Source organism: Oryx dammah, unplaced genomic scaffold, assembly GCF_014754425.2.
Source record: "Oryx dammah isolate SB20612 unplaced genomic scaffold, SCBI_Odam_1.1 HiC_scaffold_25, whole genome shotgun sequence".
Classification (NCBI taxonomy): domain Eukaryota; kingdom Metazoa; phylum Chordata; class Mammalia; order Artiodactyla; family Bovidae; genus Oryx; species Oryx dammah.
Genome location: NW_024070209.1, coordinates 94,339,875 through 94,356,495, shown reverse-complemented (window position 1 = coordinate 94,356,495; position 16,621 = coordinate 94,339,875).

The following is a 16,621-nucleotide window of genomic DNA, read 5'->3' as shown; positions in this document are numbered from 1 at the left end:
CTGGAAACTTCCATGGACAGAGCCTGATGGGCTACAGTCCACAGGGTCGCGGAGTCAAAATAGTACTGAGCGACTAACATTTTCATTTTCTATTACCTCCCTGAGACTCAACACTGGAGTCGGGATCCCAGGCAGGAGTTGAGCCATGTTCCCACCAGCACATCTTTGCCAGGCCCAGAAATCTGTGTGTGTTGGGGGTGAGCAGGTTTGGCCCTGGGCTGCCAAAGGCAGATTTGCCCACCAGAATGGGGGTGGGTTCTGGGAGGGGGACAGAGGCCTGGCCTTCCCTGGGAAGGAGATCCAGGCCCTCAGCAGCCTACCAGGGGGGACCCACCTCTGCATTCTGCTTGTTTCTTCAGGACTGTCAGGGGCCCACGGCTCCTGGCCAGGGGCCCCCAGTGTGTGCTGGAAGACACTCGAGCTGAACCAGCTGTGGGCCATGGTGACTCCAGAGCGGCCTGGATGAACAGAAGGAGGCCTGAGACCCACCCAGTGGCTGAGCAGACACCACAGGCTGGTCCCGAGGGAAAAGCTCTGCCCACTTTACAAACAGGGAAACCGAGGCTCATAGAGGTTAAATGACCTCCCAGAGATCACACAGTTAAGAAGTGGGCAGAACCAGAATTTCAACCAGCTATAGTTGACGTGCTTAAGCTGGCAGCTCCACAGCCCTTTGCCCCTTATCCTAATCCTCCACCCCAGGTGGCATCCAGGGAAACTGCTTGCGGTTTGAGGGGAGGAGATTAAGTGAACATCTACTATGGGGTAGGTGTTTAAGCTCCTAAGAACCCAATGAGGCGAGTACTAATCTTACAGATGAGGAGACAGCTCTGAAAGCTGCGGTGACTTATCCAGAAGAGCAGAGCTAGGAACTCCGAGGGCTGAGGTTTAACCCAGACACCAGAGGGTCCCACCACCTGTCCCCCTTGCCCACCTTTCCCAAGGAGCCGCCTCACTTCAGCAGCGGGGATGTGGATGTGGCCAGGCCCCTCTGGATGCCCGCCGGGCACCGTGAACACGTAGCCCTCCGTACTGGCCTCCCTCAGGTGTAGGCGCCTCACCTCCAGGCCTGGGGTCAAACAGGGCTGAGTGGCTGGACCTCAGGAGGCAGGTGTTCATGCTGGGCTGGCCCAGCTGGCAGGGTCTGCTTCCCCTCTCCCTGCCACACATCCAGGAGGCCACCATTCCTGGATGGTGGCGCAGCAACTTGCCCAAGGTAAATCTGACATTTCCAAGTCCAGGGGGAGAGGATGAGTGAGAAAGGGGAGTCACTGGGGGGCAGACCCTGAATATCAGTGAGCCACCAGAAACTGCTGGGCCCCTGAAAGACCCAAGTTTTGCCTGATGTTCCACTGTCAGTGCTTGCCCACTCATCTGTTATGCAAACATTCACTGAGTCTGGTCCTGAGATGCAGAAATGACTCAGAAACAGTCCTGGCACTCAGGGAGCTTCAGGCTGAATCATATTAATTGCCACAAAAGCAACAAAAGATATATTCAAAACACCAGGGTAACAGAGGAGAGAGGAACTGACTGTTGGGAGAGAGCTAAAACTGGGGAAGGCTTCCTAGCAGAGCTGATGCTCGAGCAGGGTTCTGAAGGATGCATAGGAGTTTGCTAGGAGATCGAGAGAGAGTATTCTGGATGGTGGGCACAGCATGGGCCAGGGCAGGAACAGAAAGGAGTATCTGTGGGAGTCAGAGAACTCCCAGTGATCAGGGCTGAGGAGGATGTCTGAACCCAGGTCCCACGTGCAGCCCAGCTGTGTGGGACAGGTTGGGGCAGGCTCACCAGCATGGCGGTGCTGGAGGTGCATTCGAGGCCGCTCGGAGGTCAGCACGGAGTTCAGTAGGGGTGCCAGGCGCTGCACACTCGCCACCAAGGCCATGGGTCCGCCAACCACCTGGGAGGAGGCCGCAGCTCAACCCCTCTCACACCCCTCACCCCACTGCCGCCTGCCCTGACCGCTGGGGGTAACATGTTCTCATGGACCTGGGAGGTGGCCCGCCTGCTCTGGACCCTCAGAGGCTCCGCCTGAGGGCGTCCAGGATCAAGTCCTAGATCCTCAGACTGACATTTGAGGCCTGCCTGATGAACCTTCTCTGGCTTCTCCAACCCGGTCCTAAGCCACGCTGTCCTTGACTCAAACTGAAGGCCCCACAGTGCTCTCTGCCTGCTGGTAGGTTGCTTGCCAATGGGCACCCTCAGAAGGCACAGCCATGCCTTTTGCTTCTTTGGTCTGACTTGGTGTTGGACTTATAACAGGTGCTCAAGTTTTAGCTTCCAAAAGAAAGCCATGGGGAGGGGTGTTGGTGGATGGTGCTGGCGAGGACAGAGCAGGGATGGGGATCATGCATGGCTGGGGCCCCCCTCTGTGCTGGGCAAGTCACCTGATTTACACCTACTCCTCTCCATTGCCTAAGCAAGGCAGGTATGATCACTCCCATTTTCCAGGGAAGAAACCTGAGGTTCAGAGTCCAGTTTGCCCCAGTCTGCCACAGTGTCTCAGGTCCCCAGAAAAATGTGGGGTTACACCCTCCCCAGGATGGGGAGCACCACCTGGAGAGGTGAACATCCCACAGAATCAGCCTCCGGGGTTGTGCCATCCCTACCCCACCCTCAAACCCAGGTTTCGGTTCTGTTCTGAGGTCACAGGGGACCATGCCTGCCTCTGAAGCCCCAGAACAATCAAGGTGATGTTCACGACCCTGTGTTTTCTCCCTTCTCTGAGCTGATGATTCCCAGGTCTACAGCCACGTCTGCCACGACGGGATTTCCATCTGTCTCTTCTCTTCTCCATGGCTGAACACTTAGTATAGAGGACCTCCCACTTAAGGTGGTCAGTGATTGTTGGATATGGGAGGCCCTTGTTGATTAGTGGCTCTTAATTTTTAATTGCAGAAGCTGTTGTTCAAGAGCAGTTGTTTATGGAAGTTCAACTTATAAAACAGAAAAACGAGGAGCTTCTCCAGATGGATGGCAAAAGGGAGCTCGGAGATGGGTGCTGACTTGCCCACGGCTACAAAAACAGGTAACAAGGTAGGAAGCAGAGCCCAGGCCCCTGTGGCACCCAGCCCTGCCAGCCTCACCTCACTGACTGACAGCCACACGCCAGCCAGCGGCTCCTCCAGGACCAGGCTGGCCACAGACACGAAGGCCTGGCCCAGCTGCTCCCAGAGCCCTGGTGTGGGTTCTGGCTCCCACGTCCCCAGGGCGGCCACTCTTTTCAGAAAGCGCAGGACAGCCAGCAGTGCTGCTGGCCCCAGGGGAGCTGCCTCCTTTGCCAGGACTCCCTCCAGGATTCTCAGGAAGCTGGCGGCCTCCGTCGGGGACAGGTCTCCGTGGGCTTCAGAGAGAGGGTCAGGAAGGAGCTGTGGGGCAGAGGAGCCACTGATGGTGGGTCTGGCTGTCATAAGGGGATGCCTCCACCGTCCCCCCACCCCTGCCCAGCACCAGGGCCTATGCTTGGTCTCTGCCTGTCTTCTTGGTGGGCACAGATCTAACTACTCATGAGCCCCCAGCTCTGAGTGCATGGGTACATGAACAATCTTAATTCCTGCACACACATTAGGTGGGTGTCCCCTTTCTAGATGAGGACCCGGAGGCCACCCAAAGTGCCCCTGGGAGGGGGCTCACCACAATGGCGTTGGCCAAGGCATTGACTCGGCTGATAACATCCTGGCCAGGCCACGACTGGGCGTCCTGCAGCCGCCGGTACTTCTCTGCAAAGCAGTGGATGCCAGACTAAGTCCTGGGCAACCTCCTTCCCAGAGGTGCCCCATCCACCCTGTGCCGCCTGCAGATGGGCACACTGATGGCGGTGTGTCTGGAGACTTAAGTGTCCTGGTTGGGGAAACTGAGGTACAGAATGGCAAAAACACCTGCTTGAGGTGAATCCCACAATCTGGGATTCGTCCCCAGGTCAGAATGGCCCCATTTATCTGTGGTCTAGACTCCACCGAGGCCCCAGGATGCTGAGAAGATTCCCAATTCCCAGGCTGTGCCAGCTGCTCCCCTCTCAGCCTACACTGGTCCATACCCAGCGTCCCCTTCAACAGAGGCGGACGGCGCACCTGTCCGGTAGCAGCAGAGGAAGGGCAGCGGCTGCAGGCAGAGCAAAGAGCCCTCGGTGTGGGGTGCTGGGTCCCACGTAGGGCACTCCTCTGAGGGCACTGGCCAGGATGGGAGAGGTGTCAGGGCCGCCTCCTGGCTCCCCACCGTCTCCATGACCCACAGCCCATTTGGGCCTTGAAGGCACCTGCACGCCTGAGGGGGCACCAGGAAGCGCGATCCTGGAGTTAGGAGGCGACGTGGGAACCGGAGAGAGGAGCGTAGCAACCAGCACTGGGCGGGGCAAGGCGGCCGCGGGGTTGGGGGCGGGGGCCGCCCCGAGTTCCTCCAGGCTGCTATGACTAGGTACTAGGTAGGTACTGGGAGCCTGGAGAGGGCGTGGCCAGACTTGGGTGTGGCCCGGTTGGCTGAGGTGGGCTGGGTCTGGTAGGGAAGCCAGGAGGTGGTGGGTGGAGCCAAAGGTGGGCGGGGCCTGGCAGGCAGGAGGCGGGGCAGGCCGTACCCGGACAGAGAAGCCGCACCCACACCGGCGGCAGCAGCGAGGGTGCGATGTCCAGGGCGCCCAGATCCCAGCGGAAAAGCAGGCCGCCGGGGGGCGGCGCGCAGGCCCGTGCCCGGTGCATTTGCGCGGGGCTCAGCGCGCGTGCCCACAGGTGGAAGTCGGTGAGGTTGCCGCTGAAGGCGTCGCGCGCTGAGAAGCCACCGCCCAGAGAGTCCTGGTCCTGGCCCAGCACGAGGATGCCGCCAGGTGGCAGCGGGTGGCCGGCGCCCAGGCCCCGCGCCCCAGCGCGTCGCCGCCCGTCGACGAACAGCGACCAGCGCCCTCCTGGCTGCTCCCACGTGACGCACACGTGGTGCCAGCGGCCATCCGCTTGGAAGGCAGCGCGAAAGGGCGCGTGATGTCCGCGCACCACGAGCGCAGCGTGCACGGCTCCGCCCGGCTCGGCGAAGGCTCGCAGCTGCAGCGCGTTGGCCAGCGTGGGCACAGCCAGAGAGAAGAGTGCTGCCGGGTCGGACGAGGTGGCGTCCCACTGCACGTGCGCGCACGTTGTCAGCGCCCCCAGCGCGGGCAGAGGCGTCCGAAGTCGAGCCGCCCGGTCCGCGGATCTCTCGCTGAACATCAGTGCGGCCGTGGCGCGCGCACCTGCGGGGATACACAGGCCTCCGCCTCAGTTTTCCCACCTGCACACACCGTCCCGCCTCTGACAGCCCATTGTCACATCTGAAAAGCCCGCCCCCTTAAGCTTCAGGTGCCTCCCTCCCTCAGGAAGGAAGAAATGGGGGCTCCAGTGCCCCTAACCCACGGGTACACCCTCTACTGTCAGTCCAGGACAAGGGAATCAGATTGCGACTCGACTTCCTCTGGGCTCAAACCACAAAGACTGTCACAGTGGGCTGCTATCTCGAGGTCACCAAAGCTCCCTCCCCGCCCAGCCCCTACTTTCCAGGCCCCTGCCCAAACTCACGCCTCTGAGGGGGTCTTTGCAGAGGGGCTTCTCTTTGGCCCACCCAGATGGGATCAGGCAGCTGCGCAGTGAGGAGCCCATCTGGGGGTGGCAGTACCAGGTGGCCCAACCGCTGCTCACAGGACTCTTGGGCCTGCCACCAGTTCAGCCGCTGCCCTGGGAACTTGCACACCTCATCTGCAGTCTCCACTACCTCTCCAGGGGCCACTGGAGCTGCAGGGTGGGAGAAAGGTCTATGGGGAGAAGTGTGTGGGCATCTGACCCTTGCCTGGTGAGTGGGGTGACAGAGCCAAGGACATTGGGCTTGGAGACATTTGGGGCTGGATGGGGCTGTACCCTGGCTATGCTAGCAAGTTTTGTCCCCTTGCTGGGTCTGCTGTGTCATCTGTGTAGCGGTGGGAATGAGATGGACATGAGTGATGCTTTCAGCCCAGAGCTTGGTATAGTGGGGCTGAGCTAAACTGCGCATCCTCCTTCCTTTGCATTCCAGGCCAGTGTGGCACGTGGACCAGCGCCTGGCTGAGCTGCGAGAGGGGAGAGCCTCTCTGGGGCATCTCTCATACCAACCTGTGACCCAAGGGTTCCTTGATTCACCTGGCGAGTTGGAAGGGGTCCCAGAGAGACTCCTTATCTGAGAGAGAAGACAGGTGAGGTCTGAGTCAGATCCCCACACCCATATGTACTGTTATTAAAGGCCTACTGTGTGCTCCAGCAGGGAACAGGCCCTGCAGTCAGACCTGCATTCACCCAGAGTGTGATCTTAGGTAGGTCACTTCATTGCCCTGAGCCTATTCCTAGCATCTGCAGTGAAAGTGAAAGTGTTAGTCGCTTAGTCGTGTCCAGCTCTTTGTAATGCTATGGACCGTAGCCTGCCAGGCTCCTCTGTCCGTGGAATTCTCCAGGCAAGAATACTGGAGTGGGTTGCCGTTCCCTTCTCTAGGGGATCTTTCCAACCCAGGGATCGATCCTGAGTCTCCTGCATCGCATGTGGATTCTGAACCACCAGGGAAGCCCTAGCATCTAGTGGATGCTTTATTCTAGTTCTGTGCCAGGGGCTTAGCTTGTGTAACCTTTGCAGTTACCTCTTGACGTGAGGCGGCCACTTGGAACCCTAGCAGCTCTGAGTCCCCTTGGCCTCCTCCCCTCCACCCCCTGCCTCCCGGAAGTTCAGGTACCAGGAAGGCTAGGAGGCAGTAGCACCAGGGGGCCATTCCGGATCTAGCAGGAGGAGCAGGTGAGGAACAGCAGAGATCACAGGCCTGTAGACTGAGGAAGGAAAAAAAAGCACAGGAAGGCAGCTCAGCATCCCACCTTGCTGTGCTACCCACTCTGTCATCTTGCCCCTTGTTTGGCTCCCAGACCCCACTGGGCTGGAAGCCCAGGATGGGATGGCCCCCCAGGAGGGATGACATTTACTTGCACAAAAGGAATGGTCTCCAGGAGCCTCTTCCAGGCTTGCAGCTGGGAAACACTGTAGCCCTGGTGAGCTTGTGGGGAGGAGGGTGGGGACAGCAACAGCCCCCTGGCTGGAGAGGGATGGAAACCAAGTGCAGGGTCTCCTGAGGTGGGAGGGGCGGGAGGGAGAGTGGGCTCCTTACCCTGTAGGTTTCCTTTTGTTCTTTGCACTTCTCAGCCTGGCATTCAAGGCTCTGTGCAATCAGGCTTCTGCTGAGCTCTCTGGCTTTCATCATTTCCCCACACTGCCACCTTTCCCTTGCTCCCCACGCTGCTCCCATTTCCCCAAGCCACATCCCTTCTCCAGACCTTTGGCCACGCTGTCCCTCCTTCCCAGACTGGCCTCCTATTCCTTCGGAGACACCATCTACAAATCAGCTCGCCGTCACTCCATCCACCCAGCACCTGCAGCAGACCTGCCACCTCCAGGCCCTGTAGTTAGCTGAGGAGGCCCTAATCACAGGTGATTTGGGGTTGCTCTTGGCAGCCTAGTGGGGATGGGGGCGGGGTTCAGGTCTGAAAGAGCCCTGGCCAGGCACAAATGGTCTCAGAAAACACTGGAAGTGAAGTAATGCCCTGCTGGGTCCCACCATTCGGCCTCAGGTCACCTGGAAGTCTAGAGCCATCACCAATGATAATTCGTTCCCTTTCTCCTTTCCCAGATAAACTCTATAAGCATGAAAATCAAACCCCTGCCCTGGAGGACACGGAGCGTCACACTTTTGGGACTCTGAAAAGCACCAAACTTATTGTCACTTTCCTCCCCTCTTAAACAGCACTTGTGTCCCCCAGGATCCCACCCCCAACCCCAAGTCGCTGGGGAATTTTAAGAGTCTGGCCCGGGCACACAGTGTGACTCAATAACTGCTGACTGCCCGCCCCTCTGTTCACATCTGTCCGTGTTTGTCCCCACAAACTCCCTGGCACCCCCCTTCCTTGCTCACCGAACACTCGTTGGTATTCAAAAGAGAGGCGAAATTTGGTCTCCACACTGCACGTCCCTTCTTCACAAGAGGCCAGCGGGGAATCCCTCGTAGGCTGATGGGCCCCGGGAGGGCGCGGCGCAAAGGGCTCCCCTTCACCTGTGCTGATCCCGTCCCTGTTCACAGCCCGGGTCCTCACCGGCTTCGCCTAGTGCCTGGGATCGGCTCAACCTCTGCGAGGTCTCGGGGACCAGAGTTTGGCGTCGGCGAGCTCTCCGCCTGGAGCTCTCCCAGGACCGACGGGTTCGGGGCGGCGCTAGGAGACCCCGCCCCTTGGCCCTAACCCTTCAGTGCGGCGATTCCCCTGCCTGTGCGCTCCGGACTGGGCAGGCGCGGGGCGGCAGGAGATGTGTGAGTCATGGAGGAGGAGGGGTCAGTCTCTGGACCGGACCCGTGTCACAACTCCCCACAACACATAGGTAAGGTCACTCTTATTAGGAAGGGCACCTGGTGAGTCTCGGATAAGGGATCTTGGACTCCCCACTTGCATCTCAGGCAGGATGAGGAGGGAGCATCCAGCACCTCACCTCCTACGTGTCCTGAACTGGTCCCCTATAGACCTCATCCCCTTTACCTTCAACCCCATGTGAGGAGGGGCCGTCATGCTCATTTTCCAGATGAGGACTCAGAGCTCTCATCCCAGGCTAGACAGCTGGCCAGTGGTAGAGGCTGGCCTGGAACCCCCATCTCTGGGCCTTCATCCAGGTCATGCAACGGGTAACACAGGCAGAATTCCCTGCTGATCTAGTCGTTAGGACTCCTGGCTTTCACTGAGGTGGGCCCTGGTTCAATCCCTGGTCAAGGAACTAAGATTCCACAAGGCATGCAGACAAAAGAGGCAGGGGTGGGGCGGGTATCATGGGGAGCAGGGAGAGAGGGAGAGGCCCTGTTTGGAGGAAAGGGAATAGAAGGGTTTTGGTTTCTGAATCCCATGGAGAGAGGGTCGCAAAGTCCGATGCGGCTGAACATCTAACACTACGCTACACTACACCCCTCCCGGCCTCCTTGGTCTGCCTTCTGGTCCTCCTGGCCTTCCTGTCCCATCCCGAATCTCCCCCTGTAACCTAAGTTATGACCTTACCCGTCCTTGGCAACGGCCCCCCTCCCCCGCCGGGGGCTGCCATCTCACTCCCTCCCTTCCTTGGGGTCACATTTCCCAGGAGTCACTGTTGGAGATGACCCAGTACTGTAGGGTTTGGGGGTGTGTGCTCATGGATCCTGAGCCATTGGGACTGGCTTGGGCGGTGGCCCTGCCTAATCTCACCTCCCCAGAGCCTGGGTATTGTCTGATGGGCAGCCAGGGGCCATTCATTGGCTTTATGGGCAGGCGGCTCTGACAGGCCCCTTGTCTCCATAGACAAGGCCCAGAGGCTGTGGGTGAGTGATAGCCACGGGGCCCTTGGGCTCATTGTCTGAGTAGATGGAGGGTGGTGAGGACAGCCAGGGTCCTCCTTCCTGGGGCCTGGCCCTGGGCCAGCCCCTCAGCCAAACTGTTCCTGGTCCGGGGCTAAGAGTTTTAGAAGGCGGCCAGCAGCTGGAATGTTTTCACTTTGGGGTTACAACAAATCCCCCAGAATGGGAACTTGGCCATCAGCCAACTTTTATGTGACCTGGGCAAGTCTCTCTGCTTCAGTCTTCCTGCACCAAAGGTGGAGAATCGCTCCGCCCTCTCAGGGACATAGAAGGTGGCTGTGAGAAGAGCTATGTGAGTATTGGTGTTGGAGGAGCCCCACAACCTGGACCTATTGTTATTTTTCTCTCGGGGGGGGGCGGAATGGGCTTCTGCTCTGCAGACCGGCTCCCTTGCTGTCCCCCTGCCTCCGTACACTCGGGGTCCTGAGAAACCCAGACTAGCCTGGAGCCTGCTTCCCCTTTTACCTGCTCCAATCCTTTCTCCCCTGGGCAGTCAGAGCAGTCTCTGACTGCTCTAAAATTCCCATCCACTGCTTAAAACCCTTCTGTGGCTCCCCGGTGCTCCAGGAGAAAATCCAGCCCTGGGCATCTGGCTGACTTGACCCATCTCGCCCTCCTTCCTCCCCACGGGGCCTCTTCCCCTTCACTCGGTAGCCCAGCCTGTGGCCGGGCTGAACAGCTCCCCTTCCTCACCCCTGGGCCTTTGCACGTGCTAGTCCCTGTGCCCAGGACTAGGCAGGAGCACCCCACCTCCAACTCCTTTCTGGCTTGTTTCTACTCATCCTTCAGGTGTCCGCTTAGACCTTCCAGGATGCTTTCCCTGCATCCCAAGCTGCTTCATGGGCTGCTGAATCTCTCTAAAAGCCAGGGAACTGTCTGCCTTCCCTCCACGTCCCCAGCCCCTGGCAAAAGCTTGACAGAGGGAGCACTTTGTTGAAGCACTAAAGAAACGATCCCACAGATCTCGACACACCCGGACACACACTTCATGACTTTGAGGTTTGCGTGTGAGCCCGTGCTCTGATTGGTGTGAGTCACAGGGCGGTGGGAAGAGGGCTCGGCTTAAAGGGCTCCCAGTGCCTGCCATCGCACCACCAACTGTGGCTGGTGCACAGACACTCCCATCCTTCCGCTCCCCCTACCTGTCCCCACCTGTCACTGGGGCAGCTCCAGAAGCGGGGAGCTGGAGGCCGCTGATGTAGTGGCCTTGAGCTGGACCCCCTCCCTGCCCCCACCCCACTCCAGGCCCCTCTCTGCCACCAGCCAGCCTAGAGACACCAAAGACTCCAAGTCTCCTCTCTGGGTCTCGGCTTCCCTGCTGTGTAAAATGGGGCCCTTCACCCCACTTCAGAGAGAGTGATCAGGAACATCTGTGAGATGCCTGGAGCCTGGACACATCAGGTGCTCAGTAAATACCTGTTAGTATTAGGAGGGAACCAAGAACCAGAGGGGAGAGACGTGTGGTCACAGAGCAAGTTCCTGGCACCACCTGTCTGCTTCACTTTCCTCGTACAGCCTGTCCCTCTCATCTCTTTTCTCCAAGCTTAAACATGTTTTTACCTCCACCCGATGTGACAGTGAATAGGTGGTGGGTTCAGGGTTTCTCCTGGGAGCAATGAAATGTTCTAAAATTGGTTATGGTGATGGTTGCACAATTCCCTGGTGGCTCAGATGGTAAAGCATCTGCCTACAAGGCCAGAGACCTGGGTTTGATCCCTGGATCAGGAAGATCCCCTGGAGAAGGAAATGGCAACCCACTCCAGTACTCTTGCTTGGAAAATCCCATGGATGGAGGAGCCTGGTAGGCTACAGTCCACGGGGTCGCAAAGAGTCGGACACGACTGAGCGACTTCACTTTCACTTTCACACAGTTCCAATGAGTGTACTAAAAACAAGTGAGTTGGGTGCTTTAAATGAGTTGTATGCTATTGAATTATATTTCGATGAAGCTGTTATTATTATTTTTAAAAAAGAGCAATACTTGGGATTTCCCTGGCAGACCAATGGTTAAGATTCTGAACTTCCAATGCAGGGATGTGGATTCAGTCCCTGGTCAGGGAACTAAGGTCCCACGTGCTGCCCAGTGCGACAAAAAAAAACAAAAATAAAGCAAAGCAACCCCTCCCCCCAATTAAAAAAGCAGTGCTGTACAAGAAAAGTACTGGGTTAGAGATGGAGGCTCTGCCTGTTAGTTCCCTCATCTGTGATTTGGATCCTCTTCCCTGCCTTGCCTTCCTCGCAGGAACTTGCAGGATCAAGTGGGAAGTGGAGTTGTAATATGACCAGTACCAGTATGGTTTTTATAAAAATAGTTTTCTTACTCCAGATATTGACTGGAGAAAGAAATGAACAAATACTTCACCAAAGAGGAAGTACCAAGTGAAAAATATAAGGGGAAAAATAGTCCTTCTCAGGTTATTCCTTTTATTCAAGGGAAAAAAAACAGAAGCAACATTAAGGTATCATTTTAGGATACCAATTTCATAAAAACCTTTAAAAAGTGATAATATACTCTGTGTGGGCTCACAGAAGTAAAATCAATACATCCAGATATTGTGACATAATATAAAATAGCATAATCCTCTTGGAAATCAATAGAGTTTTAAGAGGAGAAATAAGGAGTAATATTTGTTATTGTTCAATTGTTCAGTCGTGTCCAGCTCTTTGCAACCCCATGGACTGCAGCACGCCAGGCTTCCCTGTCCTTCACTGTCTCCCGGAGTGAGACATGCTCAGACTCATGTCTGTTCAGTCGATGATGCCATCCAACCATCTCATCCTCTGTCGCCCTCTTCTCCTCCCACCCTCAATCTATCCCGGCATCACTGAAAGTGAAAGTGGCTCAGTCGTGTCTGACTCTTTGCTACCCCAGGGACTGTACAGTCCATGGACTTCTCCAGGCCAGAATACTGGAGCGGGTAGCTGTTCCCTTCTCCCGGGATCTTCCCAGCCCGCAGATGGAGCCCAGGTCTTGCACATTGCAGGCACATCCTTTATCCGGTGAGCCACCGGGGAGACCCATCTCAGCATCAGAATCTCATCCATTAGTGGGCTCTTCTCATCAGGTGGCCCAAGTTTTGGAGCTTCAGCTTCAGCATCGGTCCTTCCAATGAGTATTCAGGGTTGATTTCCTTTAGGATTGCCTGGTTTGATCTTGCTGTCCAAGGGACTAAAAAATTAACTTTTTTGATTCAAAAAATATTAACATCTTTGATTTAAGTAATTCTACTGTGTGGGACTTATGTTTGGGAGGCACCCAACTAAATGAACATGAAAATGTTCATCACAGCATTATATATAATATTGAAAACATTGGAAGCTTCCTATGCCCAACAAATATATTATGGCTTATCCCCTTGAAAAATACTATTAAACCATTAACAATGAGAATTATGGGACTTCCTTGGTGGTCCAGTGGTTAAGACTCCACCCTTCCACTGCAGGGGGCATGGGTAATATCTGTGGTTGGGGAACAAAGATTCTGCATGCCATGTGGCCCAGCCAAAATGTAAAAAAAAAAGAGAGAGAGAGAGAGACAGAGAGAAAATTGCAAAAACAACATAGTGATAAAGAAGCTGCAAATGACCTAACGGTAAAAGAAACAAACAGGAGGCAAAAAATAAATGTGATATGGTAACTAAACACAACTCTGTGTAGACTGTGCCAGATACTATTGGTGGCCAGCACAGCACTTTTTTCCCACTGTCCTTCTTTATTCTCAGAATATTTACTTTCTCAGCTTTCCTTGAGCTGTGAGTAGCCATGTTATAAGATATAAACCAAATTATCCTGGATGAATTCAGGGAAGTATCTTTCTTTACTGATAAATGGGATTGTCACAGCTTTCACCATCCCTTCCTTCTGTCCTCATTCTGCATTGAATTTAGTAAGATGCCTGGTGCTGCAGCAGCCTTCTTGTGGACCATGAGGCAGCAAGCTTGTTAAAAGGCAACCTATCGAGGATGATGGAGCATCAAGATTGAAAGAGCCAGGGTCCATCACATCACTGTGCTGACTCCTAACCTGGAACGCACCTGGAGCCAGTCTTTGGTATACAAGGAAAATAACCCCCCATTTTATTGAAAGCATTGTTACTGTTAGCTGTTGCTGAGAGTGTTCTAACTGATAAATGGGCAAAGACTCAAAAATATAGTGGATAATGTACAAGATTTGAAGTTGGACAGACTGGGGTTCCGACCCTATCCCTCTCACTATGTTATTGTGTGACTTCAGGCAAGCCTTTTCTCCTATGGACCTCAGTTTCCTCAGCTAATGACACCCACCTGTTGGGCTTTTTCAAGGATGGAATGACATGACGGATTTGGAAGTGCTTAGTTAACAGGAAAGTCGTATTCAGGTTTAGTCTCAACAAACTGAAAGCTAGGGGTAAAACAAAAGGAAACGAGCCAGTGTGGCCAGTGTATTAGAAGAGGGGAACTGGTTATGGAATTTTTTCTCTTTTCCTTTTTTTTGGGGGTCTCGAGTATTCTTCAAGGCTGCTCTGGCTCTCTCTCCTCCGGGCTGTGACCCCAGCTTGGCATGGAAGGCCCTGCACCCAAGGCAGAGGGCTGTTTCTTGGACTTGTGTGGAGGCAGCAGTAGATGGAGCTCGTGGCTCACCGCAGAGGAGGCCGGGGTGTGGGATTCCTCACCTGGCCCCGGCAGGCGGACGGGCGCCGGGGAGGTTGGGCATTAGCGGCTGTGACTCAAATAATCAGGGAAGGACAGCTGCTTCCTTGTCAGCAACCAAGAGGGAAATAAAGCTCACGTCCCCTCCAGCGAAAACCTGCTCTCCGGGTCCCCTGGCTCCTGCCACCAACTGCTCGATGTCTGTGTGCCAATCCAATTTGAACGCCTGCGAGTCACCCCAGAGAGGGCTCATTTTAACTTCATCAAGCGCAGAGAAAAACACCAGGCTGGAAGATGCGGGAGGGGAGGCCTTGCTGCCTGAGGGCCTGGCAGGGGATGGGATCCTGGGGCTACTGCCCCTCCAGTGTGGGACTTGGGGCCCCTGGCTCCTAATCTGGTTCAGCCAAGGCTCAGTGAGCACCCAGTGTGGCTTCCCCAAAGTTAAGAGAACACCCTTTAGCTTGGCTCAGGAAGTCCTTTCCGATGTCCTCAACCTCTCCTAGCCCCTTTCCTCTCCAAAACCTTCCTCTGGCTGTCCCAGGCTCTCCACGGAGGCCCAGACTCATATCCCCTCACATCTCCCTGACTTTGCATTTACCCTGCCTTCTCTTTGTTTCTCGGCCTGGTGGATGTCTACAAATTCTAGAAAGTTCCTAGTCATGCTTTAAGACTCAGGGTTGCTGGCTGCTTCCCCCCCATCCCCCACCCCACCCCAGGCAGAGTGAGATGCTCTCCCTGGGTCCCTGCAGGATTTTGTATGTCCCTCTGTTTTCACAGGGGACTGGGTAGGGTGTCCCTCGCTTCCTTCTTCTATCCCTCTTTCCTTCTGTGTTTCCAACAAATGCACTGAGCCCTCCTCTTCACCAGGCCCTGTGCGGAGTGCCCCACACAGGGGTGAACCCCAGCCAATCTCTGTAGCACAAGGACAGGTGAGTCTCTGGCCACGGACTCAGTGCAGCAACACCGCTGCCCAGTAACAGCCACCTACAGATGACAAAGTGAGGAGCCACATTTGTGTATGTTTCTTTTCCTTTAAAAAACAATTCTCATTGCTTATTTTTCGCTGCGCTGTGTCTTCAAAGCTCTCCAAAGGCTCTTTCTAGTTGCAGCGTGTGGGCTTTTCATTGCGGGGGCTTCTCCTGTTGCAAAGCACAGGGTCTAGAGCCCAGGGTCAGTAGCTGTGGTGCACAGGCTTAGTTGCCCCGTAGCATGTAGAGTCCTCCCAGATCGGGGACTGAACCTGTGTCCCCTGTGCCAGCAGGTGGGTTCTTAGCCACTGGACTACAAGGAAGTCCTATGTATGTTTCCTTTTTTCCTTCTTTGTTTCTTAATCAAGGACTGTTTCTGACACAAGAGACGTTTCTGACACTCACCCCGATTACAACTTACGTTTATAGTTTATTCATTTATTCTTTTTATGAGCGTGTAGTGCTTTAATAATCAAAGTGACAATAAATGTTTCAATAATAAAAATGGAATAATAATAACGATCATTTGAAAATTAGCATTGGCCTTTTTGCTGGGCTGTCTCTAAGGCCTGCCTCCCCAGGAGGTCATTTAGTTTGCCTGCACCCTTAGGAGAGAGCCTGATGTCCTGGGCAACCAGAGCCAGGGACAAAGAACCGGGACTTTAGGACACTGCCGCCTGCTCATCCCCCACCAGGGGAACTGCGGGGGTTGCTGTTGAGCCCCCAGCCCATCTGTGATGCCCACGTCTGTCTCTGGGTTTCAGGGGCAGGACTCTGGGATGGTGGCGGTTGTTTATTTTGCATGTTTGGTAATTTGGACAAATCCAACAGTTGAATTGTTCCTTAGGCCACAGTAGACTATCCTGGCAGCAAGGAGGCTGTGCCAGCATGTCTGGGCTAAGGCTCTGGCTGGGTGTGTTGGGAGCTGTTGTGGTGGGCCTTTTGGAGGAAGGTGGGTGGATGGGGTGAGAGGAAGAAGATGGAAGTCTAGGTGTGTATAAGGCTGGGAGGCAGGGAGTGAAGACAGGCCTGGAGATGGAAACTGGGGAGTTAGCATGAGGCTCAGAGAGGGGAAGGGACAACCTGGAGGACACACAGCAGGAATGACTGAGGTGGGCTTTGACCTTGATTCTGACTAATAGTCACACGTCTTCCGATAGTCACACGTCTCCCGCAAGTAACTAGCAGTGCTAACCTGAGACATGCTTTCCGGGGTTGACCTTGGAGCGCTCTACACTTCTGTCCTCTCAACCCCACACACTGGCCTCTAGATGAACTTTCTTGAGAGAGGTCAGGCCAACACCAGTGCAGGCCAACTCCTGCACGCGAGAGGACAGATGGGGAAGCTTCTTCTGTTAGTTCTGAAATACTGAGAGTAGGGTGGAGAGTGTCCAGCTTGGGAGTCAGGCAAACTAGGGTTCACCGTACAGTGGCTGTAGCGGACACTTGTCACTTCCTAGGGGTCCAGCACACCCACTTCTTTTGGGGAATGCCCCTCTGCCCACCATTCCTCTGATTCCCTGCCAGCTGTCTCTCCTCAAAAGCAAGTAAGCAACATAAGCACACCAAGAATGGGCCTGGGACATGGTTTGGCCATTCCCCTAGTTGTGTGTGACCCTCGCTGTGCCATTCAGAGC